Genomic DNA, 18,078 nt, shown 5'->3' with positions numbered 1-18,078 from the left:
GTCGATTCTCCTGTTCCCTGGATGCTGCCTGACCTGCTGCGCTTTTCCAGCAACACATTTTCAGCTGCTTCTGAACATTGGCAGTGGAGAGAGTAGATGCATGTGGATATGGTGCCAATCAAGCAGGCTACTTTGTCCTGGATTGTATCAAGCTTTTTGAGTGCTATTGAAGTTGCACCCATCCAAGTGAGAGGGAAAGTTTTCCATCACACTGCTGACTTGTGCCTTGTAGAAGATGGATAGAATTTGGGGAGTCAGGAGGTGGTTTACTTGCCACAGTATCCCTCGCCTCTGACCTGCTCTTGTAGCCACTGTGGTGAGTGTAGTTGAGTTTCTGATCAATGGCACTTAGTGACAGTAACACCAATGAATGTCACGGGCGGTAGTCAGATTATCTCTTTTGAAATGAGTCATTGCTTGGCATTTATGTGACATGTATGTTACTTGCCACTCATCAGCCAATTGGATATTGTTAAGATCTTGTTGCATTTGAAACTGAACTGCTTCAGGATGTGAGGAGTTGTGAATAGTGCTCAATGTTGTGCAATTATTGGTGAATATTTCTACTTCTGACCTTATGATGGAGGAAGGTCATTGATGAAGCAGCTGAAGATGGGTTGGGCCTTTGACACTACCCTAAGGGACTCCTACAGAGACGTCCTGTAGCTGAGATGACTGACCTTTAACAACCATAACCATGACTTAACCAGTAAGACACACCAACAATATTTCAAAACTAATTGAAGAAATAAGTATGAGATGCCCCTCTTCCAGTGCAAGCTTTTCTGTTCGAGAAACAATCTGATAAGTGTTGACTTTCATCAACCATTTTGATCTTGGTGGTTTCCTTTCTCTCCAACATTTGTTTCACGTTAGCAAGATCAATCCTTCTTCACTTTTCAGGAGAATGTAACATGCTTAATATCTGTGTAACATTCCGTGGGAAAACTGTTTGTAGTCCGCCAGTTATGGAGAATTTCTCTGAAAATATTTGACAAATGCCCTGCTTCCACAAGACCCAGTGTTCCCAAAGTTAAAATACTTTTAACAGCCCCTTTAGATTTTCCAGGATTCCCAGGATAGGGGGCATGTGCTGCTTTATCCACCAGAAATCTCTTGAAACTGGGTGCATTAAAAAATCCAGCAGGAGGGTTATCAGTACAAAGGTCTGGTTTCAGTCATAGAGTTATAGACTAGAAGTCTATAAGACTATAACTCATATTGCACGATAACAGATCCTTCGGTTCAACTCATCCATGCTGACCAGATATCCCAATCCGACCCAGTCCTAATTTCCAGCATTTGGCCCATATCCCTCTCGATCCAAATTATTCATCCAGATGTCTTTTAACTATTGTAATTGTACCTATCTCCACAACTTCCTCTGGCAACTTATTCCACACACATACCACCATCAGCATGAAAAAGTTGTCCATGAGGTCCCTTTTAAATCTTTCCCTTCTCACCTTAAAGATATGCCCTCTAGTTTTGGACTCCCCCACCTTGGGAGAAAAAGACATTGGCTATTCACCCTCTCCATGCCCCTCATAATTTATGAACCTCCATAAGGTTGCCTCTCAGGCTCTGACGCTCCAGGGTGAAAAATCCCGAGCCACTCACTATAACTCAAAACCTCCAATCCTGGCAACATCCCTGTAAATCTTTTGTCCATCGTCTCCAGTTTAACAGGGTTCTTCCAAATGAATGGTGACCAACCTTCTGCACAGTCTCACCAATGTCCTGTACAAACACAACATGACATCCCAACTCCTATACTCAAAACTGTGACCCATGAAAGCAAGCACTTTCTTCACCATCCTGTCTCCCCATGACTCCACTTTCAAGGAATTAAGCGAGTGCCCTTAGAAATTAGATTAGAAATTAGATTACTTACAGTGTGGAAACAGGCCCTTCGGCCCAACAAGTCCACACCGACCCGCCGAAGCGTAACCCACCCAGACCCATTTCATTTACCCCTTCACCTAACACTATGGGCAATTTAGCATGGTCAATTTACCTAACCTGCACATTTTTGGATTGTGGGAGGAAACCGGAGCACCCGGAGGAAACCCACGCAGACACGGGGAGAATGTGCAAACTCCACACAGAGAGTCGCCTGAGGCGGGAATTGAACCCGGTCTCTGGCGCTGTGAGGCAGCAGTGCTAACCACTGTGCCACCGTGCCGCCCACTAAATAGTCCTTCTGGGACTATTTGTTCAGCAACACTCTGCAGGGCTCTACCATGCACTGTGTAAGTCTGTCCTGCTTAGTCTTCTCCAATTTTCTTCCATTTTCCCACACAGCCTTGTCTTGTTGACTTTGTCTGAGCAGAGTGAACACTTTCTCTTTTTCACAGCCTCATTAACACCCATACAATATCTCAATCGCTCCTTCACCATCGTTAGCAATCTATGCCTTTGGCTGTGGGTACTCGCACCGTGTGCTCCCCTCACTCTTACTCCCCACTCTGTCTTCAGCATAAAAAACAGCATTTTCCAGCCCTTTTCAGTTCTGAACAAGAGTGAAATCAGACTCTAGACATTAACCGTTTCCTCTCCACACACAATTCCTGTCAGCATCTATTTCTCCAAATGTCACGTTTGATTTGTCCATGACACATTCCTTGGATTTGTAGTATTTAATTAGGATCCATCAAAAGCAGTGTCCAGTCTCATCTGAGTGTAGAACCAACTCAACTGACTGAACAAGCTGCACAGTTCTCTGTATGCTCTTTAGATTTGACATCCTCTCCCTCTTGTTAACCTAACAGGATTACAGAGATAGGGAGTACCATTCTTTCCTGATCTACAGTTACTCCAGACTTACATGTGTAACATCTAGATCTAAATAGTTAACGTTCCTCAGCCTGAACTCCCACAAACTATAGAATAGCTTCAGCACAGAAGGAGTCTGCTCTGATGGAACAATGTCTGTTCTTAAATTCCAGGTGAAGTTTATTATGTATTAATCTGTTTTAAATGGTGTATGCTTCTGAAAGGCATAAAGAGGCAATTTTCTTGTGGAACCCTACTCGAGCTTTCTGATCACAGAATCATACAGTACAGAAAAGCCCTTTGGCCCATCAAGTCTGGACCACCAAGAATATATTATCACTTACACCAGAGTCAAAGAGCTGTACTGCATGGAACCAGACTCTTTTGTGTCCAAAACTAGTGGTTAAAGGTGAGAGGGAAGGGGATCTAAGGGGCAATGTTTTCACACAGAGGGTGGTGCTTGTATGGAATGACTTGCCAGAAGAAGTGGTGGAAGCTAGTACAGTTACAACATTTCAAAGTCATCTGGTTGAGAGAGATATGGGTCAAATGCGATGAGATTAATTTGGGACATCTGGTCGGCAGGACGGGTTGGACCAAGTGGACTGTGCCCGTGCTGTACAGCTCTAGGGTGGGGACGTAACTTATATCTACATTCCCCCCACCTCCATCCTGCCACTTGTTGTGTGGCTGAGACCCTGGGAACATCATTGGGTCACCAGACACTGATAACTTCCAAATACCTCTGGGCATTTCTCACAAAAGCCACTCGGATTGTAAGCTGTCGTCAAAAGCTTTGGTTTTCCTTTTTGTCCAACCTTCAGCACTGGACGACCATTCTCTGTTCCCGTCCTGGAATTGTGTTCAATTAACGATCAAACTCAGCAGTAAGTGGTGAAAATAGCCTCTTTATTCAGCAACCACAAGGAGCTCAAGTTTGTGGTGGTGATGGAATCCGAAATACCATTCTTACAGCAGCCTCTATACACACAGTTCTGACATATATTAACATTCCATCACTGTGGTGTTATATTGTTTTATCTATTGTACGCACAGGCTTGGCAGACTTCTACCCTGGGGAAACAGGAGATGGTTTGAACGTGTGCTAAATGCTGCCTGCTACTCCCAATAGTGTGTCTGTGTGGTCTACTTGCACAATTAACAATTGTTAGTCCTTTTGTCTTTTAAGTTAGCAAATGTTCGGAAAAATATGACTCCTATATGCTCTAAATACATTAGAGATTGTACCTTCACTGAATAAAAGAATAAAGGATATTAAACTGCTTACCCTGCCTAGGTTGTGAGATTTATTTACTTACCGGCGTGAGTTTCATTCATTCATGCAATTTCATGGAAGCACAGTCTTGATAGTAAGTTTCTTAAAGAGGATAGTGGCTGCCAGTTGGAGAAACTGTTTGATGTTCTGTATCTATTCGGGTCCCGAGAGATGGATGGTAAGGGCTGATTAATATTATAATCGTTTGTGAAGACTTGGTGTTCAGGGATGGTGTTGTTCTGAATATGTTATGATATCGACAGTCAATCAGAGGTAGCTTTTGATGTAGAAATAGGCCTAAACACTGCTTATAGCAAGAGCTCTTAAGGATTGAAGGTGTGAAAAAGCAGTAATGGGTTGAAAGGGGTGTTTAATTTAGTCTATCTTGTAATAGTAAAATATACTACAAAACCACAGTTTTATGAATGACTGAATGAAACCGCCTTATAGAAAGGAATTATGAATGAACGACATGGGAATGCGGTATATTAGATATAGGGCTCTTGTCAGCAGGTTTGTAAAGACTGATGAATGAGTATGTATAAAGTGTTTGTGAGTGGGTTAATAAAGAGCCCATTCATACAATATTTCACGCCATGTTATTGTCCTGACAGCTTCGTGGGGAAGGGAAAAACCAGACCCAATCTTTACAGGAGGTAGATTTCTTCACAGAGTCAAACATGACAAGTGTACATCTCCCGACTCTACTGCGTGTTCCAAATCAGTAAATGTGCCTTAATAGGTGCTCAACTGACCAGTGCACGTATGCCCTCTTGAATACTATTACCAGTCACACCCACAAAGAATCCAAATGTTCTCTACTGGGTGTGACTGGATTGGTGTCTGAGCAGATGGGATGACTGATTGAATCCCTTTAACACACGGAGCAGGAGAATAGCCTCTCCCTGGTGTGGACGCGCTGATGTCTCTGCAGGTTGGAGGACTGAGTGAACCCCTTCCCGAAGATGGAGCAGGTAAATGGCCTCTCCCCGGTGTGGACACGCTGGTGTTTCCGCAGGGTGGATGAATGGGTGAACCCCTTCCCACACACGGAGCATGTGAACGGCCACTCTCTGGTATGGAGGTGCTGGTGCATCAGCAGGTCAGACTAATTAGTGAATCCCTTCCAGCACACGGAGCAGGTGAACGGCTTCTCTCTTGTGCAGACCCACTGGTGCAGATGGCCGGTCTGACTGAATCCCTTCCCACACACGGAGCAGGTGAACGGTCTCTCCCTGGTGTGACCGCGCCGATGGCGTTCAAGCAAGGACGGGAATTTGAATTCCATCCCACAGTCCCCACATTTCCATGGTTTGTCCATCACTTGGGAATCCTCATCTCTCTCCAGCTTCGACAATCAGTTGAAAGACCACTCACACACACAAGGTGTTCTGTCTCTTGCTGCTGCAAATAGGATGTTGCTATTTCAGACTGCGTAGCCGCTTAAAGCTCTTTCCACAGTCAGGTCACTGGGACAATCTTACTCGGGTCTGTGTGCATGTCTCACTGATGTTTGAACGCTTTTGAATCTCACAGGACAGAAGAGAAATAAAAAATCCTGTGAGATTCAAAAGCTGATGATATTCCCATGCCAATGAATCGATTGTCTTTATCAGAAATTGTTTTGAGATTTCTGGCTGCAATTCCTTCCCCTCCCGTATCCTATAAAAGACGATTACATAGTCTGTCACTGTCTGCACACAATAGAAATTCCAAACAGACAATTCTGGTTCCTGTGGAACATTCTTTCTCCTCTTCTTCCCCCAAAAATGTGAATCTCAATGCCACAGTCTCCCTACATTTTCACTATGCTATAGCTTTTACTATCACTGCTCCAAATTCTCCCAAAAATGCTGAAAGATGTCGACTCACAGATCTATGCTCGCCTCTTCCTGCCCTGTAAAAGATTGGACCAGGAGTGGGCCATTCAGCTGATGGGGCTTGCTCTACAATTCCACAACATCATGTCTGTGCTGCTGTGGACTCAATTCCATTTCCTGCCCATTCTCGATAACTTTTCATACCCTTCTCACGCAAAATTATGTTCAATTCAGCCTTGAATATATTCCATGAGCCTGTCTCCAATGCTCTCTGAAGGGGAGCATTCCATAAACTAACGAGAGAGGATAAATTGCTCATCTCAGCCTGATATGGGAGAGTCCATATTTGTAATCTATATCAGTGAGTTCTAGATTCCCTGACATGGAAGCATTTTATCAGAACCTGTGCTGATTTAAATGAGGTCACCTCTCATTCTTCTAAACCCCAGGGACTAAAGACCCATTCTGCCATAAGGAAAGGCTGGGACCTTTTTCACTGGCACATAGAAGATTGAGAGGGGACCTGACAGAAGTTTATAAAATAATGAGAGTACAGATACAGTTGATGGTAGCTGCCTCTTGCCTAGAATGGGGCACTTAAAGACTGGGGGCACATTCTTTTAAGGTGAGAGACTTAACAAAAACACTGGGCATTTTTTTTCCATAGAAGATGGACTGTGTGTGGAATGAAATTCCTGAGGAAAAGGTGGATGCAGATACAATTGCAACATTTAAAAGACATTTGGATGGGTAAGTGATTAGGAAAGGATTGGAGGTATATGAGCCAGAGCAGACAAGTGGGGACGTGTTAGTTTGGGATCATGTTTGGAATGGACTGGTTGGACTGAAGGTTCTGTTTTCGTGTGGTATAACTGTGACTCTGCAACTGTACTGCCAAGCATCTAGTGATAAATGAGTTTTTTTCTTCGGGTTTCACTAAGGAAAGGGACCTTGTTGTGAATCAGAACTTTGAGGAGCTGGGATACAGGCTTGACCAGATCAAGATTGCTGAAGTTGATGTGCTGGAAATTTTGGAAAACATTAAGATTGATTCGTCCCCAGGGCCAGACCAGATTTACTGTGGGCTGCTCAGGGAAGTGAGAAAGGAGGTTGCTAAGCTTCTGGTGAAGATCTTTGCCTTCTCACTTTCCGTGGGAGTCATACCAAAGGAGTGGAAGGAGGCAAGTATTGTTCCTGTATTCAAGAAGGGTAATAGGGAAATCCCTGGCAATTACAGACCAGTCAGTCTTACGTCTGTGATCAGCAAAGTTTTGGAAAGAATTCTGAGGGATAGGATTTATGAATATTTGGCAAAGCATAGCATGAAAAAAGGCAGTCAGCATGGCTTTGTGAGGGGCTGGTCATGCCTCACAAATCTTATTGTGTTCGTTGAGAAGCTGTCAAGACAGGTTGATGAAGTTTGAGCAGTGGATATGGTGTAAATGGATTTCAACAAGGCATTTGATAAGGTTCCCCATGGTAGGGTCATTCATAAAGTCAGGAAGTATGGCACACAGGGAGATTTGGCTTTCTGGATTCAGAAGGCAGAGAGTGGTTGTAGATGGAAAGTTATTCTGCCTGGAAGTCACTGTTGAGTGGGGTCCCGCAGTGCTCTGTTCTTGGGCCTCAGCACTTTGTAGTTTTTATAAATGACTTGGATGAGGAGGTTGAGGGGTGGGTTAGTAAATTTGCAGATGACACAAAGACCGTTGATAGTGTCGAGGGCTATTACAGGCTGCAGTGCCACATAGACAGGATGCAGAGCTAGGCTGAGAAATGGCAGATGGTGTTCAACCTGGCTAAATGAGAAGTGATGCATTTTGGAAGGTTGAACTCGAATGCAGAATATAGGATTAAAGACAGGATTCTTGGCAGTGTGGAGAAACAGAGGGATCTTGGTGTGCAGGTACATAAAGCCCTCAAAGTTGCCACCCAAGTGGATAGGGTTGTTAAGAAAGTATATGGTGTTTTGGCTTTCATTAACAGGGGGATCGAGTTTAAGAGCCGCGAGGTTTTGCTACAGCTCTACAAATCCCTGGTGAAGCCACAGTTGGAATATTGTGTCCTTTCCTGGTTGCCCTACTACAGGAAAGATACAGAGGCTTTGGAGAAGGTGCAAAGAAGATTTACCAGGATGCTGCCTGGACTGGCCTGCTTTATGAAGAGAGGTTGAATAAACTCAGAGGAAGAGAGGTGACCTGATCGAGGTATACAAGATAATGAGAGGAATTGATAGAGTCAATAGCCAGAGACTTTTCCCAAGGCCAGGGTTGACTGGTACGAGGGGTCATAGTTTTAAGATAATAGGAGAAAGTTATAGAGGGGACGTCAGAGAGTTCTTTATGCAGAGAGCTGTGAATGCATGGAATGCATTGCCAGCAGTGGTGGTGGAAGCAGGGTCATTAAGGACATTTAAGCAACTGCTGGACATGCACATGGATAGCGGTGAGTTGAGGGGTGTGTAGCTTAAGTTATTTTATTTTACATTAGGATTAACCCTCAGAACAACATCATGGGCCATCTGTGCTGTACTTTTCTATGTTCTTTGTGGGAGGTTAGAAATGTAGTTCTGCAGGTGGGGGAGGGGTGTTGCAGGGGTGGGACATTATACAAACCTTCGCGGAATTCTTGTAGCATGTAGCATACTTAAGGCGAAGACTTTAATGAATATAGAGGGTCTTTTAAAGAAAATAGTTTTAAGCTAGGAAATAACTATGAAGGGTTGTAGCTGAACACAAAAAGAAGCAGCAGGGACATTTCACAATAAAGCTTATAGTGTGATAAGAGAAACTGGATAAAAGAACAAGCTGTAACAAACAAGGAACAAAGAATACAGACAAGGACAGCAGGTGCCCTCCACCGCATCTCCTCCACTTCCCGCTCCTCCGCCCTTGAGCCCCGCCCCTCCAACCGCCACCAGGACAGAACCCCACTGGTCCTCACCTACCACCCCACCAATCTCCATGTACAGCGCATCATCCGCCGTCACTTCCGCCACCTCCAAACAGACCCCAGCACCAAGGATATATTTCCCTCCCCTCCCCTATCAGCTTTCCGTAGAGACCACTCCCTCCGCGACTCCCTTGTCAGATCCACACCCCCCACCGACCCAACCACCACTCCCGGCACCTTCCCTTGCAACCGCAGGAGGTGCAACACTTGCGCCCACACCTCCCCCCTCACTTCTCTCCAAGGCCCCAAGGGAAACTTCCATATCCGCCACAGATTCACCTGCACCTCCACCCACATCATCTACTGCATCCGCTGCAGCCGGTGTGGCCTCCTCTATATTGGGGAGACAGGCCGCCTACTCGCGGAGCGAGAGAAGATAAAAGGTAGGGAGGAGGGACTTGGAGGAGGGGAGTTGGAAGTGGAGGAGATGCGGTGGAGGGCACCGTCGACCACGTCGCCTTCCTGACCTGCAGTCTTCTTGTTGACCTCTCCGCCTCCATCCTACTCCGACCTATCACCCTCACCTTGACCTCTTTCCACCTATCACATTTCCAACTCCCCCCCCTCCAAGTCCCTCCTCCCTACCTTTTATCTTCTCCTGCTGAACACTCTCTGCTCATTCCTGAAGAAGGGCCTGTGCCCGAAACGTCGAATCTCCTGTTCCCTGGATGCTGCCTGACCTGCTGTGCTGTTCCAGCAATAAAGTTTCAACTTTGATCTCCAGCATCTGCAGACCTCACTTTCTCCTCCACAGCAGGATGGCCAGATAAGAAAATAACTAGAGGAAAAACAAGTGAGGTAATCAGCTTATGATAGGATGGGAAAAGGGAGGTGTGATTCCGCAACTTGTAAACTGAATAAGAATGCTAACAGACTCTGTTTTCGCGCGCATCTCTGCTTGATTGCAGAAGCGTCCGGTACTTGCAAGGCTGTAATAAATTGTTCTTGTTTCCAAGGCTTTGTCTCAGGCTGATTGATTTGTGAGTTCTGTTTCTCACAATTGGGGGCCTCGCCCAGGATCCCAAACTCCGACTGCTTGACACTCTTGGGACGATGGGGGAGGTGCACCTCGCCGATTTCGGTGATCTCCGACTCCCTTGCTTGTCGTTCGTGGTTTGGGCGAGTACGATCCGGACTGGAAGACCCTGGAAACAAGGCGGGCAGATGCAGCGGGTTCGGTTAGGCAACTCTTGTGCACAAGACCCGGGTAGGGAAAGGTCTTAAAGGATATATCCGGGCAATCGGGGGCAGCGGTATTTGCTACAGGAATTGCTGCGGGATGGGGCGCACCAAAAATGACCAGGTAACTCTGTGCACAGACCAAGGTGAGAAAAGAGACCTTTAAGTATTGCCTTTGTGGTCAGGACGTACAAATGTACGGGGAATTGGCGATATATAAAATTAAGCATATGTCAATGGAAAACAGCCCATGTCAGAAGGACTAGTAGCTGAAGGGCTACTGAGGGTGCACTTCGTAACTAACTTATGGCCAGATGTCCAGAATATTCAAAAGCTAGAGGAGTCGTTGCAGGAAGCTCAAAATGTCTGTGAGATACGGTGTCTGTGTGTGTGTGCGCATGTGTGTGAGAGAGAAAGAGCTGTACAGCTAGTAGAAAGTTTAACCCTTTGTGATTCGATTTGAATGCACATTTGTTTGTTGGTGATTGAATGTATGTGCTTTGTTCCCTGGAGCTTGAGATCCAGGACTGTTTTGAATCTGATTTCTACTATGGAAATTTTAAAATGATTTCTTTTAAGATTAAGGATTTTACAGATTATGAAATAAAATGTTAACTCCTGTTCTTTTTACAGGTCATGACTGCCTTACTATCAGTTTCTAAGTAATCTCCTTTATCCTTACATAAAAGTGATTTATGGAGAACAGTTGAAGTCTCAAAAAAAAGCATATAATTGGTCAGATTAATCGGACGAGTAAGGTGTCTAGTCAAGACCCTGAAGGGGGTGTGGAAGAAGGTGACACCGGACCTCATTAAGATTAATTAAATTAGCAACAATGGGAGGCACGGGAAGTTGCCTGTGTAATGATCGATCTGTAAATAACATTAAAGATGAATATATTCTGCCTGACAGTCCTTTGGGGAAAATGTTGGGTAATTGGGAACACAATTCCTGGACGCGGGAGAAAGATAAGGCCACAATGATAAACTATTGTTGTTTCATTTGGACTAGAGAAAGTATTAAGGCGCCTGGTATTTTTTGGCCCAAATATGGGTCCGATGAGGATTGGCTGTGTCAAGATCTTAATATATATGTCAATTGAAAAGAAGCGTACAGTCAAAAAGAGTCCAATTATGCGGCTGGTTGGATAGGGAGCGCGGGAGTAAAATTATGTCCCATGAATACAGAGGAATCGGGGAAAGAACAGAAAAATACAAAAGAAAATACAGAAATTAGATGGATGGAGTGAAAGACAGATGGAAGAACTGTTATGTGAGGCACAGAAAGTGTATGTGAAAAGGGAAGACGAGAAGCAGAAAGCCAAAATGATGGTGGCGGCAGTAGAAGAAATAACAAAAAGGAGAATGGGATCAGGGGATAACAGGAAGGGTAGGGGAGGACATGAAAGACAAGTGTCAGAGACCCGGGAAAGGAGGCAACAGGCAGGGTGTTACCATTGCGGGAAAGTGGGGCATTTTAAACGGGAATGCCCGGAATTAGTACGAGAAATTAGCCGTTTTCCTAATGACTTTAGATGAAGATTTGGGGAGTCAGGGGTCCTTCCTCCTGAGACCCACCGGGAACCCTTGATAAATTTTAAGGTGGGACCAGAAGGGGAGGGCGCAGTATTTTTGGTGGATCATCCCTAAGGTTTAGACCTAAATTGACTAACAAGAATCTCAGGGTTTCCGGAGTAAACGTTGAGGAATTCTTGGTGCCTATATTTGAGCCAACCCTAATTAGAGGAAATGATGAGGAAGTGACAGGACAATTACCAACTGTAGAGTTCAATGATAAGTTTTTAAAGAACTATATTGTGGCATTCGGCTCTTCTTTGTCTGTCCTGAGGAAGAAGGGTCTGTTGATCCAGACACCTCCACTTGAGTTCGCCATACATCGAATACAACTGGGTGATTGGGTCCTGATCAAAACCTGGAAAGATACCAAACTGCACCCAAGCTGGGAACGGACCGTTCCTAACCCTCCTGACTACTGAAACAGCCATCTGAATTGCTGAAAAAGGGTGGAGTCATCACACTCGTGTTAAGGGCCCGGTGGACACTCCTTCCCCTCCGGCAGAGTGGCAAGCACATCCTACAGACAACCCTCTGAAAGTCAAGCTGAGCAAAAAGAAACTGAGATAAGAGACTATTCAGTATTGGTTAAAAAAAACTGTATCCCAAAACAATTGTAAGTGTTGCATGGACTCACTCCTCCCTGGTATTTAAAGGGTTAGGGAATAGACTGATAGGGTTGTGAGCTGAGATGAATGGTCAGCTTTATGTTGTCACGATAATATTGGCGCTAGCTGCCAAGGGGGGGGTGGGAAAAATTATTTTACCGCTTTATATCAGAATTATGCTAAACAAAAGGGGCATACCCAATCGCCTGTTGGGTATGTGCTGAGATCCCACACCATGGGGAATCTGGAATTCCTCTCACAGTAATACCACTTACCAAAAGAGAAGTGTACGATATACAACAATTTGACTCTGGCTCAAATGATACAACTTGGAGATTTGAAAGGGGTAATTATAACTTTGCGGGGTGGTTCCCTCGACCAGCCCCAAAAACTCTGGGTGCTATCGATGGCCTTAGAGTTTCCCCACCGAAAGGAATAGTAAATACCACTTGTTTCTGTAATCAGAATGATATCGCACCCTTCCGATTAGGAAAATTATCTTGTGTCTACACCAGCCAAGCCACTGCCACGATCATTCCCCAAATATTAAATGGAACATATTGGGTATGCGGCCTGAAGGCCTATCCATTTATTCCCAGGGAAAAAATACATTTGCATGACCGACTGTATAGGAATGCATGCATGTTATGATGTTGATCAAACACTGCCTCAAAGCCTGAAAGGCTGGAGTGGCTGCTGCTACCTTGCCTATATAATTCCCCACTTGAGGCTGTCCAACTCGTCCATGCTGACCAGATATCCCAAATTATCCATCACATTTTCCAGCATTTGGCCTGTATCCCTCTAAAGCCTTCCCATTCATGTACCCGTCCAGATGCCTTTTAAATGTTGTATTTGTACCAGCCTCCACCACTTCCTCACGCAGCTCATTCTACACATGCACCACCCTCTGTGTGAAAAAGTTACCAGGTCCCTTTCAAACCTCCCCCCCCCTCACCCTAAACCTATGCCCTCCAGTTTTGCACACCCCCATCCCAGGGAAAAGACCTTGTCTATTTACCCTATCCATGCCCCTCATGATTTGATCACCCCTCAGCTTCTGGTGATCCAGGGAAATAGTCTCAGTCTACTCAGTCTCTTCCAAGAGATCAAACCCTCGAATCACCGCAACATCCTTAAAACCAAGCGACCTAGAAGTAGCTATCTAGAGTCTGCCCCCTCCCCGGGTTCATTTCCCTTCCCTTCAATTCCTGCAAGTCAACAGTTTAGTCCCACAATGATAACAGAAATGGAGAAGAGGGGGAAAATGTTTTGCTCACAGATGTTGAACAGAGGAAGGAAGTTGCAGTCTAGAGTGAAACTCAATCTTCATTCAGAGAGAGAGGAGCAGTAACAACCTTGAGCTTCAGATGCTCATTGTCCAACTTCCACATTCAGACATTGGTGTCGTATTTATGGTTCCAAAAGCTTTATTTGTAATTATTTCTGGCTTGTAATTTCATACTGCAGGTACATTATATATCTTCAGTAAAAGAGTTATTACAGCACAAAAGATGACCTTACAGCAATTTGAGTCCCTGGCAATGCTTAGTGGGGGAATCCAAGCAGCCCCATTCAACTATGACGCCCTATTAGCCTTGGAGATTAACAGAGGATCAAATACTCCACAGAAACTGGAATTAATGTGTTCTGAATTAATATCATGGACTGACAGTGACAACATCTTTAAATCTCTTTTGCAGGACAACAGAAAAGAAGAATTTGGAAGCAGAAATCTCAAACCAAGCTTCATGTCAGTATCTGGCGGTCAGTTGATTCACCCAAACTGTGAATATAGACAGCTTTGAAAACGAGGAGGAGAAGCGAGGTCTGTCTGTTCTGTCTGCTTCGTTAAGTTTGAAACATCAGTGTGACTGGAAAATCTTTGAGAGCCACACACTGAGTGAGAGTATCCCAGAATAGTGACAGTGGAGCAAGCTTTAACCTATTTCACAGACCGAGTAAGAATGTTCCAATTATCAGAGGCTTAACTAGTAACACAGACTGAAGAAACAAATCACACCATACAGGTGCTGTAAGGGTGGGCGAACTTTCTACTGACACATTGCACCTGCAGAGAGACAAGGACTCCCACACTAGGGAGAAACTGTGGAAATGCGGGCAGTGTGGGAACGGTTTCTCTTCCGCATCTGCGCTGGAGATTCATCAGCGTTTCCACACTGGGGAGAGGCTGTTCACCTGCCCACAGTGCAGGAAAGACTTCATTAGGTCACATCACCTCCTGATCCAGCAGCAGGTTCACATCCATGTGCGGCAATGGCTTCTACGATTTATCCACCCTGCACAAACACGAGCGAGCCAACACCAGGGAGCGGCCGTTCACCTGCTCTGATGCGAGAAAAAGTTTACCCAGTTCTCCAACCTGCAGTCACGTTAGCGGGTCCACACCGGAGAAAGGCCGTTTACCTGCTCCGTATGCGGGAAGGGCTTTGATCAGATTCCAGTCTGGTGAAACACCAGGAAATTCGCCAGTGATCACTTGAGGATGGAGTCTGCTGTTCTTGCTGCTGGGAAACACATTCGGGACTGAACCGTGGGTGAACTGGGAAGAACAAGGAGTTACTTTCTGCCAAACTGGTCGCTCTCATCCACTCTGTTTCCAGTTTTGAGCATGGGACTGCACCTTCCCTCTGAGACGATCCACAGGATCTGCTGAAGGAACTTTTCATTTCATCCTGGATATTAACTAGTGTTTATCCGACCACTACAGGTAGATCTAAAACAGACACATTTCTGCCTGTGCCATTGAGTCTCCAGCACAACAACGCCTCCTCTTCCTCAGGCAGATCAGGAAATTTAGCATTTCCCCCAGCATCTGCAGTCCTCAGTATCTCTTATGTCCATAAGGACCCTCACGAACTCCTACAGATGCATCACAGAAAGCAGACTGTCCGGATGCATCGCAGCCTGGTATGGCAACTGTTCTCCCCAGGATATTAAGAAACTACAGATGCCAACCTCCCATCCATAGACTCCATTTCCACTTCACAGCTGTGGAAAGGCTGTCAACATCATCAAAGACCCCTCCCACCCTGATAATGATCTCCTCCAACCTCTTTCATCTGGCAGAAGGTACAAAAGCTTGAATACGTGCACCAAAAGCATGTTCCCTGCCATTATTAGACTGATGCATGAACTCTAACTTCAAACAATGCTGATCTTGTCTAGCGCACATCCTTGTGTAACCTGTTTGCCTTAATCTGTGCAAGTTTTTTTTTCAGCCTATGATCTGTATGTCCTTACTTACTATGATCTGGCTGTACTGCTCGCAAAGTTTTTCACTGTACTTCGGTACACGTGATAATAAATCAAAACAATCAATCAATTTTTAGGCCAGGCCAGTCGGCTCAATTGGGCTCTGTCAGTATTTATGTTCCACATGAGCCTCCACCCATTCCTCTTCATACTTCTCTCTCTTTCTCTCTCTCGTTATTCCCCCACTCCCATCAGCACATCAACATAATCGAACAAATGAATAGACAGGCTGTTCTGTAAAAATGACAGTTCTGTTGGAAAAATTTCAAAAAGAGATGCTTGCAGTGAGCATTACCTAAAAAGAAAGGTATGATCCCACAAGAACAGAGACAAGTGATAATGCTTATTAATGAAAGAATTCTAACATCATTTCTAACCATGTAACTTTATTCAGACTGTAGGTACAACTTTTTAACACAACTAGTAAACATTAATATCTTTTGTATGTCCAGTAATGAGGACAGTAAACTTTATCATTGAATTTAAATGTGAGTATAACACGGGGAAACTGCAACTTATTAGCTGACGGTGAAGTGTTTACATATAACTAAGTTTAGTTAGAACTAATATTATGAAGCTTATAACAATTAGTAAGAGCTAACCTCCTTGGATATTTCCTGTGATTGGGACAGTGGGAAATATAAGATGAGTAATAGAATTTGATAGGGCTAGCAATGAATAGCAGAATTGGAGCAGTCCTTCAAGATGAGCAAGTCTGGGACGTCTGAAAGAGAGTGTAATTAATGGGATACATTGTAAGCTGCCGAAGACTGATGATACGATATCCGGTCAACATCATAGGGAACCTAGGGCTGTCCATCATTGTGTTTCACAGGAACGGATGTATAGATTAAAGTGGGGGGGAAGGAGGCGGAACAATTCCAATGTTACATGTAATTATTGCAAAGAAAACCTATTAAAATGCTGTACCCCCCTGGGGAAATCAGAGGGTCATTGCTCTTCTCCGATCTGAGCTATGATTAAGAGGGCCCCACGTGAAAGCCAGATGTGCAGCGGTTTTTGGCCTCTCCCGCTCGTGTGGTAAAGGGCTCGAATAAAGATAGCTTGTACTTCTGAACACAGAACTGGAGACCGCCCTTTGACGTCTCTCTCCGCTCAACGGTGATTGATGACTCCAGTCATGAAGTCTACATCAGCAGTTTTAGGAGGGTGAGGAGGGAGAATATTAGGTATATCGAAGTGAGAATGGGAGGCGATTGTGTGGAATGGAGATGCACAGCCTTCAGGGAAGGAGCGAGGTTGTTCTGAATTTCAGTCCAGTGCTGAGAGTGTTTGACTTGTGGGAATCTCCTTTCATAGGATATGAGAAAAGGAGGCTTTGCGAGCCGAAACCTCAAATTAAATGCCACATCACAATCTGACCGAGGGGCCTGAATCTAACAGGAGCAACCATGTGTGATCTGACTGTTTCCAAACATCTGTTTCCAGACATTTGTGTGTCTGAGAGATAGTCACACACCTAGGAGAGAGTGTCCCAGTGAACTGAGGGAAAAGCTTTTTCTGGTTACACAGAAAAAGAAAAAAAACACACGGTTCACAGTGTGGGAGACTGAACACATTGTGTATGTGGCTGGTCTTTCAACTGATTGTCAATGCTCGAGAGACGGACGAGGAGGTCCACGTCGTGGAGAAACTGTGGAGATGCGGGGACTGCGGAAAGGAATTCAAATTCCCCTCTTCGATGGAAGGCCATCGCTGCAGTCACACTGGGGAGCAGCCGTTCACCTGCTCCGTGTGCGGGAAGGGCCTTGTTCACTTGTCCACCCTGGTGATCCCTACTGGCGGATCCCTACTGGGGAGATGCTGTATGCCTGCCCCGAGTATGGGAAGGCCTTCTCCCAGTTGTCCAATCTGCAGAGACACCAGAGCGTCCACACTGACAGTTTTTACAAACCCACCGACTCTCACAGCTACCTGGATTACACCTCTTCCCACCCTATCTCTTGCAAAAATGCCATCCTGTATTCCCAATTCCTCCGCCTCCGCCGTATCTGCTCCCAGGAGGACCAGTTCCACCACAGAACACACCAGATGGCGTCCTTCTTTAGAGACCACAATTTCCCTTCCCACGTGGTTAAAGATGCCCTCCAACGCATCTCATCCACATCCCGCACCTCCGCCCTCAGACCCCACCCCTCCAACCGTAACAAGGACAGAACGCCCCTGGTGCCCACCTTCCACCCTACCAACCTCCGCATAAACCAAATCATCCGCCGACATTCCCGCCACCTCCAAACAGACCCCACCACCAGGGATATATTTCCCTCCCCACCCCTCTCCGCCTCCAAACAGACCCCACCACCAGGGATATATTTCCCTCCCCACCCCTCTCCGCCTCCAAACAGACCCCACCACCAGGGATATATTTCCCTCCCCACCCCTCTCCGCCTCCAAACAGACCCCACCACCAGGGATATATTTCCCTCCCCACCCCTCTCCGCCTCCAAACAGACCCCACCACCAGGGATATATTTCCCTCCCCACCCCTCTCCGCCTCCAAACAGACCCCACCACCAGGGATATATTTCCCTCCCCACCCCTCTCCGCCTTCCGCAAAGACCGCTCCCTCCGTGACTACCTGGTCAGGTCCACACCCC

At 45.5% G+C, this 18,078-nt stretch overlaps 1 long non-coding RNA gene across 1 annotated transcript in view; it reads left to right on the top strand.

Annotated features, from left to right (window-relative positions):
* LOC122543568 overlaps positions 1–15,530 on the top strand; it is a 28,880-nt gene extending 13,350 nt beyond the window's left edge. The window contains exon 3 of the long non-coding RNA XR_006310105.1: positions 13,888–15,530. This is a non-coding gene — a long non-coding RNA (uncharacterized LOC122543568). The remainder of the gene's footprint in view (positions 1–13,887) is intronic.
* The last annotated feature ends 2,548 nt before the right edge of the window (positions 15,531–18,078 follow it).

This window comes from Chiloscyllium plagiosum, chromosome 44 (genome assembly GCF_004010195.1).
Source record: "Chiloscyllium plagiosum isolate BGI_BamShark_2017 chromosome 44, ASM401019v2, whole genome shotgun sequence".
NCBI classification, from domain to species: domain Eukaryota; kingdom Metazoa; phylum Chordata; class Chondrichthyes; order Orectolobiformes; family Hemiscylliidae; genus Chiloscyllium; species Chiloscyllium plagiosum.
This window is presented reverse-complemented; position numbering and strand designations above follow the sequence as displayed.